Below are 15,086 nucleotides of genomic sequence, written 5' to 3'. Positions count from 1 at the left end.
ATCCTCTAGAATCTCTCCCAAGTCTAGTGAACTTTAAAAAATGTCAGTTAAAGGTTCACTGGTTTTCTTGTTCACTTCCTTTAAAATTCATGGATAGCCGCCATCGAGATCGCTGCTCTGTCTACTTGAAGCACAGCGCCTTTAGCAGTTTTGCTTTTTATTCCTACCTGTCTATCTCTTCTTCTTACAATCTTATGAAATCTATTCTTGGTTGGAAAAATATCTTATTTCTCATTTTTTCTGAACACAAATTTAAATAAATATTTTCACTTAATATGACTAAAATGATAATGATAGAAGTCACTTATTCCTTAGAAATCATGTGCAAAACATTTCTGCATACCTTATGATAATTTTTTTCCCGAGATAAAGGATTTTAGTGAAGCAGTAGGTAGACATATATACATATGCACATTTCCCTAAAAATGAGGCTTTATTTAAAAATGAGATTTCTATTATTCAAACACTATACATCTAGTCATGTTAGGTATGACTAACCAAAAATTCCACAGGTGTATCTAGAGAACTATGTTGAAATGATATTTTAATAAAGACATAGGTATATATACAGGTAAAATAAGAGAAGAATATTTCTCTGAATAAAGCTTCAATACACACTATCACGAATACAAGTTTATAGTTTTAATAGATAGTTTTATACAGGTTAACTTTAGGTAAATATTCAGAAAGTTATGATCTAAGTCTTAATAAATCATTTGTCTGTAATTTGGGAAATTAAATATTAGGCAGTCCAAACAAATACTTTATTTCCATAGATTATTAGAAATATTTCATTTTTAATAATATTTTATAGTAATATATTCATGGACTAATACAGTCAAATCTTATCATGAAATATCCCAAAACTTTTAAAACTGTTAATCAGACAACATAGGCCACACAGACATGCCTGGGTTTATTTAAATGTTCTTGTGGTGAACCAAATAAACATTTGCTCTTCGGTTTTCTATGATAATTCAGATTAAAAACTCCTCTATTCTTTTGTGGAAATTGTTCTACTCTCTGTGTGCTTGTAGGTTGTTTACAATGATCTAAAAAGAGCTAGTTTTTCTATTGTAGACTCATTTGCCTGGAAATAAGTTGTCATCAGAAAATGTCTACCCGGTACTGACAGATTAGAACTTTACATTTTATAAAACGTAATGTGACTCACCTTGTCAAGAAAAGATGTTTTATTCAAATGTCAATAAGTTGCTTCATAGTGTATGTACTGCAAGAAACTAATGAGCACGAAATCTTGTTTACATGGCATGATAAAGAGTTCAGCCCTTTTTTAAATATGGAAACTCACCTTTTAATGATCTCTTTTTTCGTATTAAAAGAATGGACTCGCCGCTGCAGCCCCCCGCTGGAGTGCACAGCTCTCCCGCCGCCTTGAACGCTCCCCACAGCCACCACTGCCCTTCGGAATGGCCAACAGGAGACCCGCGTACCGCCTGAGCCGGGCGCTGCAGCAGAAGATTGAGCAACAATATGATGCGGACCTGGAGCAGATCCTGATCCAGTGGATGACCACCCAGCGTCACAAGGATGTGGGCCAGCCCCAGCCTGGGCAAGAGAACTTCCAGAACTGCCTCAAGGATGGCACCGGGCTGTGTGAGCTCATTAATGGACTGTACACTGAGGAGCAGGCCCCAGTGAAGAAGATCCAGGCCTCCACTGTGGCCTTCAAGCAGATGCAGCAGATCGCAGTTCCTGCAAGCAGCCGAGGGCTACGGCATCAACACCGCTGATATCTTCCAGACTGGGGACCTCTGGGAAGAAAAAGAACACGGCCTGTGTGCAGCAGACGCTGATGAACCTGGGTGGGCTGGCGGTAGCCCCAGACGATGGGCTTTTCTCTGGGGATCCCAAGCGGTTTCCTAAGAAGTCCAAGGAGAACCCTCAGAACTTCTTGGACAACCAACTGCAAGAGGGCAAGAATGTGATTGGGTTGCAGATGGACACCAACCGCGGGGGGTCTCAGACAGGCGTGACAGGCTACCGGATGCCATGCCAGATCCTCTGATCCCGCCCCCCAGCCCTGCCCCTGCCCTCCCGTGAATGGTTAATACATTTATATTAGCAGCGACATTCCCTGAGAGCCCCCGGAGCTCTCCAGCTCCCCTCGCCAGGGTGGGGGCCCGGCCTGGCCTGTCTCCTCTGGGAGTGCCCGATGGCGGCCTCTCCCCCGTGCTTACTAATACATTCCCTTCTCCAAACTTACCAAAACTGGACAAATGGCCTCCTCTTTTACCCTGGGACCAAAATTTGGGGGCCTCACCCTCCTCACCATACCTCTTCTCTTTCTCTCTGGCCTCGCTTCCCCCGGAGCCCTGTGCCCTCAATCCATTCCTTGGCTGCGGGTCTGGGATGCTGCCTTCTGGCCTTCCTTCCACAAATATGCCTCGCCCACAGCTGTGGCTGCAGGGACTTAATTTATAGGGAGGGGCCTGCGGTGGCTGCCACCCCAGCCACAGTTGGACTGCGCTCACCACACATCTGCAGCCGTCCGCCCGGGCAGAGGCCCTCTTGTCTTCTCATTTTCCATTCCCCTCGCTGTGGCTAAGCGTGGGCTGAGCAGACAGAGGAGGGAGGGTTGCCAACTATGGGCTGGGGCTTGAAGAATCTGTTTGCTGATTTAAATAATTTCTTTAAAAAAAAAAAAGAATAACATTCCAATATTTTTTTCTTCATCTCCTGGGAAGGCTTTTGAATTAAAATTAAACTTTTCTTGTTTTTGAGGGCAACTAAAATTTGTCATGGCTGGTGATTACGTTCTGCGTTTAATAGGCATTAAGGAGAAGAGGGGGACCGGCCCCGTGGCTTAGCGGTTAAGTGCCTGCGCTCCGCTGCTGGCAGCCCTGGTTTGGACTGGTGCTGGCAGCCCTGGTTCCGACCCGGCGCGCACCGACGCACCGCTTCCCTGGGCACGCTGAGGCCGCATCCCACATACAGCAACTAGAAGGATGTGCAGCTATGACATACAACTATCTACTGGGGCTTTGGGGGAAAAATAAATAAATGAAATTCAAAAAAAAGGAGAAAGGGCGAAAACACCCCACTAGATTGGGATTGATGCAGAGGTAGAAGAAAGGAAGAACCTTTGTGGGGAACAAAGGGAGGAAAAGAGGTTTTCCCGAGTAATAAATTGAGGTCCACGAGTAGAAGAAAAATAAAGTTTCAAAAGGTCTGGAGCTGCTGCAGGACTGGGAACCTGATGATTAGTCCTGGAGAGCGAGCCCAACAAGGCAGAAGGCCTGGCAGGAATGTGATCAAAGGCACTGTTCGTGGCAGTGGTAACTCAGGGAAATGGACTTGGAGTCGTTCCCTACAATGCCCAGTGCTGCTTCAAGTGGGCCCTGCCAGTGCCTATGCCCCGGGACTGGGAACAACATCAGCTCTTCCTTTCCTGGACCTCTACTTCCTCAGCATTCTGCAGCACCTCCAGCAGGACTGAAGCCTTCCATGACCCAAGAATTTTCCAAATCACATTCTGCTTGGAAACCCTGCTTACATTACCACAGGATACCCATTCTTGGCCATGATGCATTATTTTTGAATATACAGTGATGGATTCAGTTTTTAGTACAGATTTTGCATTCATATTCATAAGAGAGACTGGCCTACAATTTTCCTTCCTTTTTTATCCCTATCTTGTTTTGGAATTAGGTTCATAACAAGCATTATGGAAAGTGTCTCTCTCTTTTTTTTAGTTCTGTAGAAGGATTTTTTGTGAAAATTATATAATATCTTTCTTCAGAAGTTCTAAAAAATTTTTCAGTCTTTTCTTTTAAACTTGGGAAAATTTTAAACTACTGGTTAATTGTTTTTAATGATTGTAGAATAATACAAGATTTCTTTTTTCTCTTTAGTAAGTTTTCACAAGTTGCATGTTCTAGAAATTTTTCTCCTCCCAACTAATTTGTTATTTGTGCTTTTTCTCATTTTTTGATCAATTTTGCCAGATATTTACCAATTTTTACAGCTTATTTCAAAGAAAAAGGTGTTGACTTAGTCTCTCCATTATATTTTTATATGCAAATGAATTAATTTCTATTCTGTTCTCATACTCTTTAGTTCCTTTTGTTTGTTTGTTTTTAGGGTTTTTTTTTTTTTTTACCATCTTGTGTGGTAGGATTAAGTAAATATTAGCACACCTTCTTTTCTGATATACCCATTAAATGCTGAAAATTTCTAAGTACTATTTTAGTTTCATTCTTTCCAATTAAATACGTAATAATTTATAATTGTTTAGCTCTAAGATTTTTCAAATTTTTCTTATGATATTTTTGATGTATGACTTATTTAGAAGTATTATTAATTTCCAAAGAATTATGACTTTTTAAAACCGTGACTTTGTCAATTTAATTTATATACTAGTTTTTCCAGACTTTTGCTTTTATTTGGTTTATGTTTTTGTATTTCTCAATTTATTTTTTATTGTCCACTCATTTAGAAATTATTCACTCTATTACTGTTTTTAAGTGATTAAAACATAATAACTCTGATTTACTCCCTTATTGACTTACATGATATTTTCTGATATTTAAGCTTTCTCTCTCTTTAACCCAGTGACTTGTACATTATTTTTACTATTTTAAATAGTCAGTGTCTGTTTATATTTACCTACAAAATTGCTGTTATTTATTTATTTATTATTTCGTGAGGGAGCTCAGCCCTGAGCTAACATCTGTGCTAATCCTCCTCTTTTTGCTGAGGAAGACCGGGCTCTGAGCTAACATCCATTGCCAATCCTCCTCCTTTTTCTTTCTTCCCCAAAGCCCCCCAGTAGATAGTTGCATGTCATAGTTGCACATCCTTCTAGTTGCTGTATGTGGGACACGGCCTCGGCATGGCCGGAGAAGCGGTGGGTCGGTGCGCGCGCAGGATCCGAACCTGGGCCGCCAGTAGCGGAGCGCACGCACTTAACCGCTAAGCCACCGGGCCAGCCCGCTGTTATTTTTTGATGACCATATTTTTCTCGTCTTAGACTTTCTTATGTGATTATTTTTCTTCTTGCTAGAATACCTCCTTACGAATATCATGTAGGTGGATCTGTTGGTAGTAAACTCTATCAGCTTACATTTATTGGAAACATCTTTAGTTTAGACTTGTTCTTAAAAAGAGTTTCGCTGAACCATTCTCTACTGGCGGTGATTTTCTCACTACATTCTACATTTCATAATCGTATTGTAGTCAAACTCTGGAATACCAATGGCAATGAGAGAATCCTCAATATTTTGAAGAGCATTTCAAGTACCTTTTTTTTTCGTTTAGCATATCTGATTTTTCCTGAATAGCGATTGAGTTTCGCCACCTTTTATGCGTTTTATTTCACGATCCTTTCACTTATTTTATAGTCCTTTGCATCCTTATTTTCCTCAGCCTCTATGTCAGCTTTATTTGCTTATATTTGGTCAATAATAGACAAAGAGAGACTTTATACACTTCTTAGTGTTCCCTGGTAAATAATTTCATGTTATTTTTTCTTGTTTCTTCATAGAAAGTGTGTATTTCTTTTATAAAGCAAAATGTGTTTCATTGACGCTATAATGTATTTGTGCGTGTGTGTATGTGTGTGTGTTACCTTATCTTTGAACTTGGAAAGATTTTTATAGGCGTATTTGCCAATATGTAGTTTATGTTTTCTCTTTGAACCTCTCACTTCACACCTGAGTGGTGATGGAATTCCTGCCTTAGACGTTTAATGAATTGCCAAGTGGTGTGAAAACTCTTTGGTTAAATGTTACTAGGCATTGGGTGATTCTACTTTCTAGCCTGAAAACATCCTTTCCCATTGTCAAATTTATTTAACTATGAGGAGAAGATTTGCTTTTTGTTAATTTCAGGCAGTGTCTATTTTTAAGTCTACTAGAAGTGATGCATTGAAAATTATAGATCCCATAATTCACTAATTCATACTGGGGACTTTTTACTACCTCTACTTTGCTCTACTATCCCTGGTTACAATGGGCCACTGATACACATCTTCAATTATTAACTGAATATTTCAGTTAATAAATATTAACTGAAGATTTCAAAAAACTTTAGAAGTACAGAATATGTGGAGTATAAAAACAAACAAACAAACAAATCCTGAGCTCGTAGATACAGAGAACAGATTGGTGGTTGCCAGAGGCAGGGGTGGGGTGGGCTGGGCGATAGGCAAAATGGGTGAAGGGGGTCAAAAGAAAAAAAAAAAGTAAAGGTAGAATTGGAGATTGGGCAGAAATGGAAGAGTGGCTGGATGACCCTGGCCTCATCCCAAAGCTTGTACTCCCCATACCGATAATGACTGCCTGATTTGTGGGCTGAAATGATTCTGTGTTTTTCAAGTAGGAGCATTGCAGGTGGTTAAAAATCTTGTCCAACCCACTCTCTGTATTGTATTGTTATTTTGTTTCAGAGTTCAAGTCTGCATAGTTTCAACTGTTGTTGTTACTGTTGTTGGTTTGGTTCAGGAGCCCCACGTTAATTGCAGTTAGAAAAAAATCTTTAAGCTTACGGTACAGAGGTTCTTTTGGCCATAAATTCCAAAGTTTAATGATTTTCCAACATTTTTTGAGTTTCCTTTCTGGGTGATTTTGAATACCCAAACCCACACATACACACACACTCTTAACATGCATTCACACAAACATACAGCATTTGTCCTTCAAGGCTCAGTTTTAGACTCACTTTGATTTTATTCATATTCTGCACTTTCTCTATAGACAATTTTATCTATGCACCTGGCTTTAATTACCATCTCTACCACAGAAGACTTACATATTTACATCTCCAGGCTAGATGCAGACTTGTTCTCTGAGACTCAGACTTGAAGTCAGAGTTAGTCCTCCCACATCCACTCTGGTCCTTCTCCAATCTGTTTTCTACATGGCAACCAGCATGGAATTTTCAAAACACAAAACTAACCCCTTCAATGCTGGTGTCGAATATGCTAATGGCTTCACATTGCTCTAAAATGAACTGAACTGAAACGACCTGAACAATTGGACTCTACCTAATTCTACCAGCTTTTTACTCTGTCCAATGCCTCTCTTTACTCTCCCTGGCTTCTTTGCTCCGCATTGTCATCTCCTGCTCTTATCGAACCAAGTGGGTTCACCTCCTGGCAAGTTAAATAAGACTCTACATCAGCGGAAGTTGTCTCACAAAGTAAAGTGTATTTGCAGCAAATAGAAGACCATGAGGAATCATTTCCAAAGTCATGGTGTCCCCGAACAAAGGGAAGCAGGGACCTTTTATTTCAGATGGGGAGTGAATATTCAAAAGGGAGAGGTGGGTATTTGCTTGCGCAGGCTCAGTTGGAAAATACGCTTCCACAGACACTGCAGGTTAAGGTAATGAGGCCTAAGCTCCTCCTGGAGAGTTCTCAGCATTAAAAATAAGGCAAAGGTCGTTGGCACAGCTCTCGTGGTGAGGCTTCGTCTGTTTCAGGGTGGTTGGTGGCAGCACCTCCTTAACATAACAAAAGGAAAAAAAAACTTGGAAAACAGTTAAATGCTTCCAAACCCACCCTTGCATTCCTTGTGGCGCCTAGTCGGTGACACTGCCGCCTTAGTCATATTCTGAGAATTTTCCTGCTTTTTGGAATTTACCTCCACTCTATTTACTTAAAAGATGCTTGTATTTCTTTAAAATCCCTGCTTTCTCATCATGTCCTCACTGACATATTCTCTCAAAAGTTCTCCCTACTTTTGCATACATCTTTTGTTTTTGCTCACAACATCGTGTCAAGTCCTTGGTGTTTATTGCATATTTTATTTATTTGTTTGATTACTTAATTAATGTAATATGCTAAGCTCAATGAGCAGCTGTATATTAGAGCAATTCACTATTTTATCCATAATATCTATCAAAGTGAGTGATATCTAATTGTCCTCACTTCATTTTATGAATGAATTGATTAAATAGTAACCAACTAGATTAGGCTTTCAGATATATTGTGTCTTGTGATCTCTAATGTTCGTTCATGACATCTTTCACATTTTACTTAATTATTTATTTGGAACTACTTTTCTTAATGTTTAGTAATTAACCTACACGACAGGAGAGATTGAGTCTGCATTACCATACTTGAAACATTATAGGTGCTCAATAAACATATGTTGAGTTAATGAAGAACAGAATACTGTGTGCACATATCATGGATGGTTATCTTGAAATAATATTAATCCTGAAGTCTCCTGATTTCAAATTTAGAATTGTCTTTAGGGGTCACAGCATTAATGATCTTAAATGCGAGTTTTCTGTTTTTCTACGGCTACCAAGAGAAAAATGTAGGGATGAAGGTTAGCAGAGGTGTACATGGACAATATATAAGCAGCAATGATACATTCAGCAGTGGGGTCCATAACAATAGAAGTTGGTAGGGACCCCAAGGGACCCACCCATAGTCAGGCTTGGTCAAGGGTCCCAGTGGTTTCAGCACCCAAACCAGAAACCATTGTGTTTTTTCCCTATCTTGATGCTAAGGTTTGCCAGGATCACTGTCACCACATGACCATCTAAAAGGCCCAAGAATGCAATTTTCTTATATCTCCCCATTTAGCTGTAACCTTGGAACAGGGCTTCTGGTCCTTCCTGGGGACAGAGGGACATGGGTTTAACCTCTAGTCTAGTTTATTTCTGAAAGTTAGAGGTCTGGACAAAGATTGGCAAAGCCCCCTGACCCATTCCCACGCCCACCAGGGGAGAGAGAGCTGGGTGGAGCAGCCAGCAGGCGTGGACAGCCGTTTCCCGGCCAGGACTCCAGGGGGCTGAGCAGGGCAGGCTGGGGCTGCGGCTGCTGCTGCTGCTTGTGCCCGTCTCTTGGCAGGGGCTGCTCTCTGGGCCATCTGAGGAGGGAGTTTGTAGTAATGTGCTCCACGCTGGGCCACTCTCCCTTATTAGCTTGAGCAAGATACCTCCCAAGGGGATCTAACTAAATCTCTAAGGTCTCTTTGATGCCACTGGGCAAATCAGTCATGAAGGGTTCTATACTCTTTTTTTTTGTTTTTTCCTGAAATTTCAACCACTTGCTGAACTGCTGGGTTTTTATCAGCATCAGGGACCTGATTACTCAGCTCCCAGGAGTCCCCAAACTGTCTCTGCTCCTATTGTTGGAAAGCCACAAACAGTGTCTAGGGAACTGCTTCCCCAGTTTTTTTCAAATCCCTTTGTTGGATCGCTAATCTGACCCACTAAGTGAACTTAGCCTGGAGTCAGGAACAAAAGAGAAGGACCAGAGATCCTCCTTGGAGATGAAAAAACTTATATCAGCAGTGTGCTGGCACGCTTCAAGACTGCTGCATGCTTCTGCTGTCATTCTGCATGACCAGGTGGCGTGGCTGGCAAAGTGCCCTACGGGCTACTCTAGCACTTTCCAAAACCCATTGGTGAAGTGCTCACGGGACCTTCAAACTTTTCCAAATGATACACTAACACCCGTGTGGTTTGTCCACCAGACTCGAAAAGGTGCCCTGCAGGATTTTCAGGCTTTTTGCTCTTCACAATGGCATTGTGCTTAATCAGCTATGCTGCTCACTGAGCCAATTTGTCAGGAGCTCATTTGAGCTAGAAAGAGAGTTAAGCTGCCAGGTGTCAGAGTAGCCTATTAAAGCAAGAAGTCAAGATGGAAGTGAGTCAAGACTTTCATTACTTACTGTGATAATGTAAGCAAGAGGCTAAACCAGAGAAATCATCGACTCCCCCTGTTCCGTTTTCCCAGAGGGAACAGTGCTCCAGTCGAGAGCCGTCTCCCCGCCAAGGGAGCCCTGACCAAAAGGCTTCTGCAGTTTTATGGACCCAGGAGGCAGGGAGATAAAAAAGAGAGAGGGCTAGGGGTGGAAAAGTACTAGGTACTGAGTCAGAGTAGGGAAAGATGTTTTCAAGATTTCCCCTTCTTTCCCCTGGCCCATGGGGAGGCCTCAGCCAGGGGGTCTGACTGCAACTTCCTTCAGAGACTGCAATTCACTGGCTGTGCATCAAGTCTAGCGTGCAGAAGGCAGCTTTTTCCATGAGGACTGCCAGGTAAAGCCTTTGTAATGTCTATGGTCTTGCTCGAAAAGTCTCACATATGTTTTTTGGCCAGGGGCCAGACGCCTCGAATGATAGAGACAATACTTGAACAGATGTAGTCTGACTTCAGAGCCAGGCTGCCTCACCATTACATTATGATCCCTTTGTATTACATGCTATTAGGGAGTGAAAGGTGCTGACAAAATTTTCTCTTGATCTTTGGTTCTTAGTAGTTTAAGTTGTGGCCAAGGGTGGTTCTCTTCAAATTGACTGCATTTGAATTTTGCTGAGATTCTCGAATTTATAAATTTACATCTTTCAGCATTTGAAGGTAGTTTTCAATTACTAGTTTTTCAAATATTTTCTGCCTTATTTTCTTTCTTTTTTCCTTCTGGGACTTCAGTTATCCACATGTTAGACCTGCTACATTGTCCTCTAGATCCATAGAACTCGGTTCATTATTGGTCTCTCTCTTATTGGATAATTTTCACTGATCTATTTTCAAGTTCACTGTTACTTTTCTCTTTCAACTCCTTTCTGCCGTTTAGTCCATCCAGGGATTTTTTTATTTTTATTTTTAGATATTGATTTTGCAGTTTTGTCATTTCCATTTGATTCTTTTCAACATTTTCTATTTATCTGAGGTTTCTTATTATTTTATTTTATGTCAGGAGAAAATTCCTTTACCTTATGGATGATGGTCATAATAACTGCTTTAAAGTCCTTGTCCTATAATTCCATTATCTGGGCCATCACAGGGTGAAATATATTGACCATCTTTTCCTTTGAGGACGTGTTCATGCTTCTTTGTATGTTGAATAATTTTGAACTGTACCCTGAACATTACAAACAACTGTCATGTAGATTGCTGATTCTACTATATCCCTTTATAGACTGTTGATATGTTTGTTTTACCAGGCAGTTAACTTTTATTAGTCTCAAGTTGCAAACTCTCTTTTGCCTACCACGTGTGGCAGCTCAAATCTCAGTTCAGATTGACCTCAGTTTGCTCCTCAAATGTGTGGTTCAGATGTCATCCTGAGACCTGGGTAGAGTTTATACATACATTTTGTGGTTACCTTTAACCGGCTCTCTCCTTTCCAGAAAACCCTCCCCTAGGCCTGCCTTGGAGCCATGATTGCCTTAGTTCCTTCCTCTGATATTGTAAACATGAATCCAGAAAGTCTGTGGGCTCTGCCTAGCCCTTGAAATCAGAAACTCACACTATGCTGTTTGCTTTCTCCATGCATCCTCTCCCCTCTAAAATCTGCCTATTTTATTCACTCTCAGAGCCCTCTGGTAGTTTCAGTTTGTTTATTTTGGTTTTTATTTGTATTTTTCTAGTAATTATAATTGTTATCTGCAGGAGGGTCAATCTCTTATTCCTCTATAAGGGAATTAGAGTTCAGACTTTAATTCCAAAAGCATTCTATTTGCTGCTATGTCGAGAGTAAATTGTAATGGGGTTGTTGTAATGACAGTTAAAAAAGAGTAGTAACTTGCACTAGAGAAGTGGTGATGGAAGGGCTCAAATATGTTGGATTTTAGATATGTTTCTAAGGTAAAACTGAAAGAATTTGCTAAGCAATTTGATGTTTGATGTGAAAAATAAGAAATGAATCAAGAATTACATTTTTAAAATTCTGAGCAAATGAATATATAGATTTTCTATTAAATGTTATGGGAAAATCTGGGAGGAGAAGATAGTTGGGGGAATGGAATTCAAGTTTGGATTTGGGCATGTTAATTTTGCACTATTTAGTATTTAAGAGATTATTCAAGTGAGTAATTTAGCCAAGATGATGGAATTGGTTGCAAGTTTTGGAGTTGTCAGTGTATAAATAGTATTTAAAACTATGGCACCAGATGATATCACTTAGCAAGAAGAATAGACAGAGAAACAGAAGGCCCATGGACAAACACCAGTCATGACCACATTTAGAGGTCAGGAATAAGAAAATTCATACCAGAAGACTGAGACAGAACTGCCAATTGGGTAAGCAGGTGGGAAGAATTATGATATTTACAGAAGCCAAGTGAACAAGACGCTTAAAGAAGAGAATGATTGAGTCAAAAGCTGCTAATAGCTGTCAAATATGTGGCCTTAGAATTGATCATTGGATAGGACAATATTAGCAGGTGACTTTGACAAAAGTAATATTTTAGAAACAAAATGAACATGAGAAACTGCAGATACAGAATGAAGACATCTGCCTTTTTGTGCACTCGCTTTTAATCAAGCTAACTTCATCTCTGTTTTTTTAAATATTTTTCCCACTTTCACATATCTGTAATTCTCCTTGGCCTATTCTCTTAACTTGAAGGCCTCAGCATGCATTTTGAAGCTTTTAAAAAGTACAGGTTAAATACAATGTTACATCCTCCGTGAAACTTACCACTGTCGTTCCCATTCAATGAACTTTCCCCCATTTTTAAGCGTCAATGGTACATTAAGATCCCATTCTGGGACTATCACTTTGGACTTTGTGTTATCTGTCCTTGCAAACTGAAGATCACGGCTGTGTTCCTTTCACATTCCAGTCCTCCCTAATACCAGGCGTGCCTCTGTTTGTTAAATTAGATTAAAATGCCACTTAGTGAAAGTATAACCCACAGAGAACCTAAGTTGGATCAGGATTTATGTTAATTCTAAGCTTTTTGTTAACTCTAAGCTTTTTGCTTATGTGGAAAATTTCCTTATTACCACAGAAACACTAAAACTGAAGCATAATTCCTGAAGATAGCTAATAGATATTGCCCTCAATTGATACATTTTTCAGAAAAGAGAAAAGAGATTAGACTTTTTTATTTTATCTTAAGTTTATTTCTCCATATATTTTTTTCTGTACTCACTAGGAGAATAAGAAAATAAAAGCCAAAGAAAGAGGTAATTTGATCAAATGTTCCCAGTTCCTTAGATTGTGGTAATGTAATAGACAACTTGTGACTAGTTTCTGTGAATATGGATTCAGATACTGAAATTCTACATTCTTTATGCTAGAAGATGTTTGGAAAAAGAGCACTCCTTCTAGTTCACTCCAACATTACACAAAGATTAAGAAATGTTAAGGTCTCATTTTTTTTTTTTTTTGCAAGGAAGATCGGCCCTGAGCTAACATCTGCCAATCCTCCTCTTTTTGCTGAGGAAGACTGGCCCTGGGCTAACATCTGTGCCCATCTTCCTCCACTTTATGTGGGACACCACCACAGCATGGCTTGACAAGCGGTGCGACGGTGCGTGCCCAGGATCCGAACTCGCGAACCCTGGGCCGCCGCAGTGGAGCGAGCGCACTTAACCACTTGTGCCACTGGGCTGGCCCCTTAAGGTCTCAATTTTTAATGCATAGGTTTGCTGAAGAAGAAAAGGAAATAAACACTCTGGAAAAACTCTTTCTTTTATTTACAGGCAAATACACTCAGCAATTAGAACACTGTACATCCGTTTAAATTGTGTATCATTTATTTGAAAATTAATCATGGTGGGCCAAGTTGGCCATGAATAAGAAGGAATAATAATTAGATGTGAAATTCTTTTTACTTCAAAATGTAATTCCATCATAGTCTTGTGACAGAATTGAATTAGAGGAATTTAAGATCTCATTTAATTTGCCACTGTGAATTCTGTATCATGATAGCCAGGGTAAAAATTGCTTTTATCCATATTATTTTTGAAGCCATATAGGCTGGCTGTATCAAATATGTCTAATGATAATTTTCAGTCACATCTAATAAAAGTAGTCAATTAGCGAATCATAGAACAGTTAAACTCATCTGCAAACAGTAGATCTAATTTTGAGATGGGAGGCTTTTCTCCACACTTGTGTGTTTTCCCCAAACACACCTGGATTCTTTTTCCACATGGGTGGAATAAGTTACCTGGCAAGTGTACAGCATACATATGTCCAAATTTCTTGAGTGGATAGAGCTAATCAACTGAAAGTTCATAAGCATGAGGAACAGAAGAGTCATACTGTCTAGGTTCAAATCCTGGCTCTGCCACTTACTCACAGAATGACTTTGGGCAAACACTTTTCTTCATCACTAAAAGAGGGAAGAAAATACTAATACCTAAATTATAGCATTTTGGTGAGGCTTAAAATAGTTAATATATTTAAAGTGCTTAGAAGACTTCTTCTAGATGGTAAATGGCCTGATCCACTGACCAGGTACTTGGAAAAGAAAAAGACTGACTTTTCAAACAATTTTCAGAGGCTATGCCTATACGCTAGCCAAATAAAATGTTTAAAAAATAGAAAAAAATGGAAAAATTGCCTCATTCGTTGATTGCATTGCCATAAAACCATCTAATTCCACTGATTTTTCTATTCTCCTGAACAGACTACCTATTGGGATTTCCTATTTGCTCTAGGCTAGACCTGATGAACAGGAGCTTTCAGAGAGATTACAGCTGACGAGACCTTGGAGAAGGGCTCTTCAGGGGTCCAGATTGAACTTGTGTCTCGCTTTTATACCTGGCATAATAGCCCAAAGAAGTCTTTTGATGTCATTGCAGCAGCAATTGCAGCAACAGCATTAGTGGCATTGCCCCAGTGGGTAGTAATGCATCAGCCATCCATTACTAGAGAAACAGGACTGAAGAAGGAGCCTGGGAATGCAAGTGCAATGGTGGGAGTTGTTCAATTTCACTTTGGGGAGCAAAACACTGTAGCCATCCTTTGCTTTAGAACTTGCTGTTTTGTCAGTTTCAACTGCTTATTCATTGGGCTTATTATCTGAAAATTTATTTCTAAAATATGCAATGTAAAATTCTATTTGTGTGGCAAATTTATTACATGTGTCCCATTTGCATGCACACTTTCAGTACATGGTTATTTAGTGGAATCAGAAAGCTTCATGATTTTTCAATGCCAACTTATGTTTTGTTTTCTTTTGTTTTTTGTGTTATGAAAGCAATGTCAATAATGTATACTCATACATTTGCTTTAAAATTAAATTATATGTAGATAACTTAACTAGCCTTAACTTCTTAGAAAATGCTTTAAGTACTATATCCAGACAAAAATTACCCATATCCTTCAATCTTTACAAATTTTTGGTATTCATGTGATTTACCTACAATT

General features: G+C 39.7%; 1 pseudogene; it reads left to right on the top strand.

Moving 5' to 3' along the window:
* The first annotated feature begins 1,409 nt into the window (after window positions 1-1,409).
* On the top strand, window positions 1,410-2,029 carry LOC131411127 (transgelin-2-like; annotated as a pseudogene).
* The last annotated feature ends 13,057 nt before the right edge of the window (window positions 2,030-15,086 follow it).

The sequence above is a fragment of the Diceros bicornis genome, chromosome 11 (assembly GCF_020826845.1).
Source record: "Diceros bicornis minor isolate mBicDic1 chromosome 11, mDicBic1.mat.cur, whole genome shotgun sequence".
In the NCBI taxonomy this organism is placed as follows: Eukaryota; Metazoa; Chordata; class Mammalia; order Perissodactyla; family Rhinocerotidae; genus Diceros; species Diceros bicornis.
This window is presented reverse-complemented; position numbering and strand designations above follow the sequence as displayed.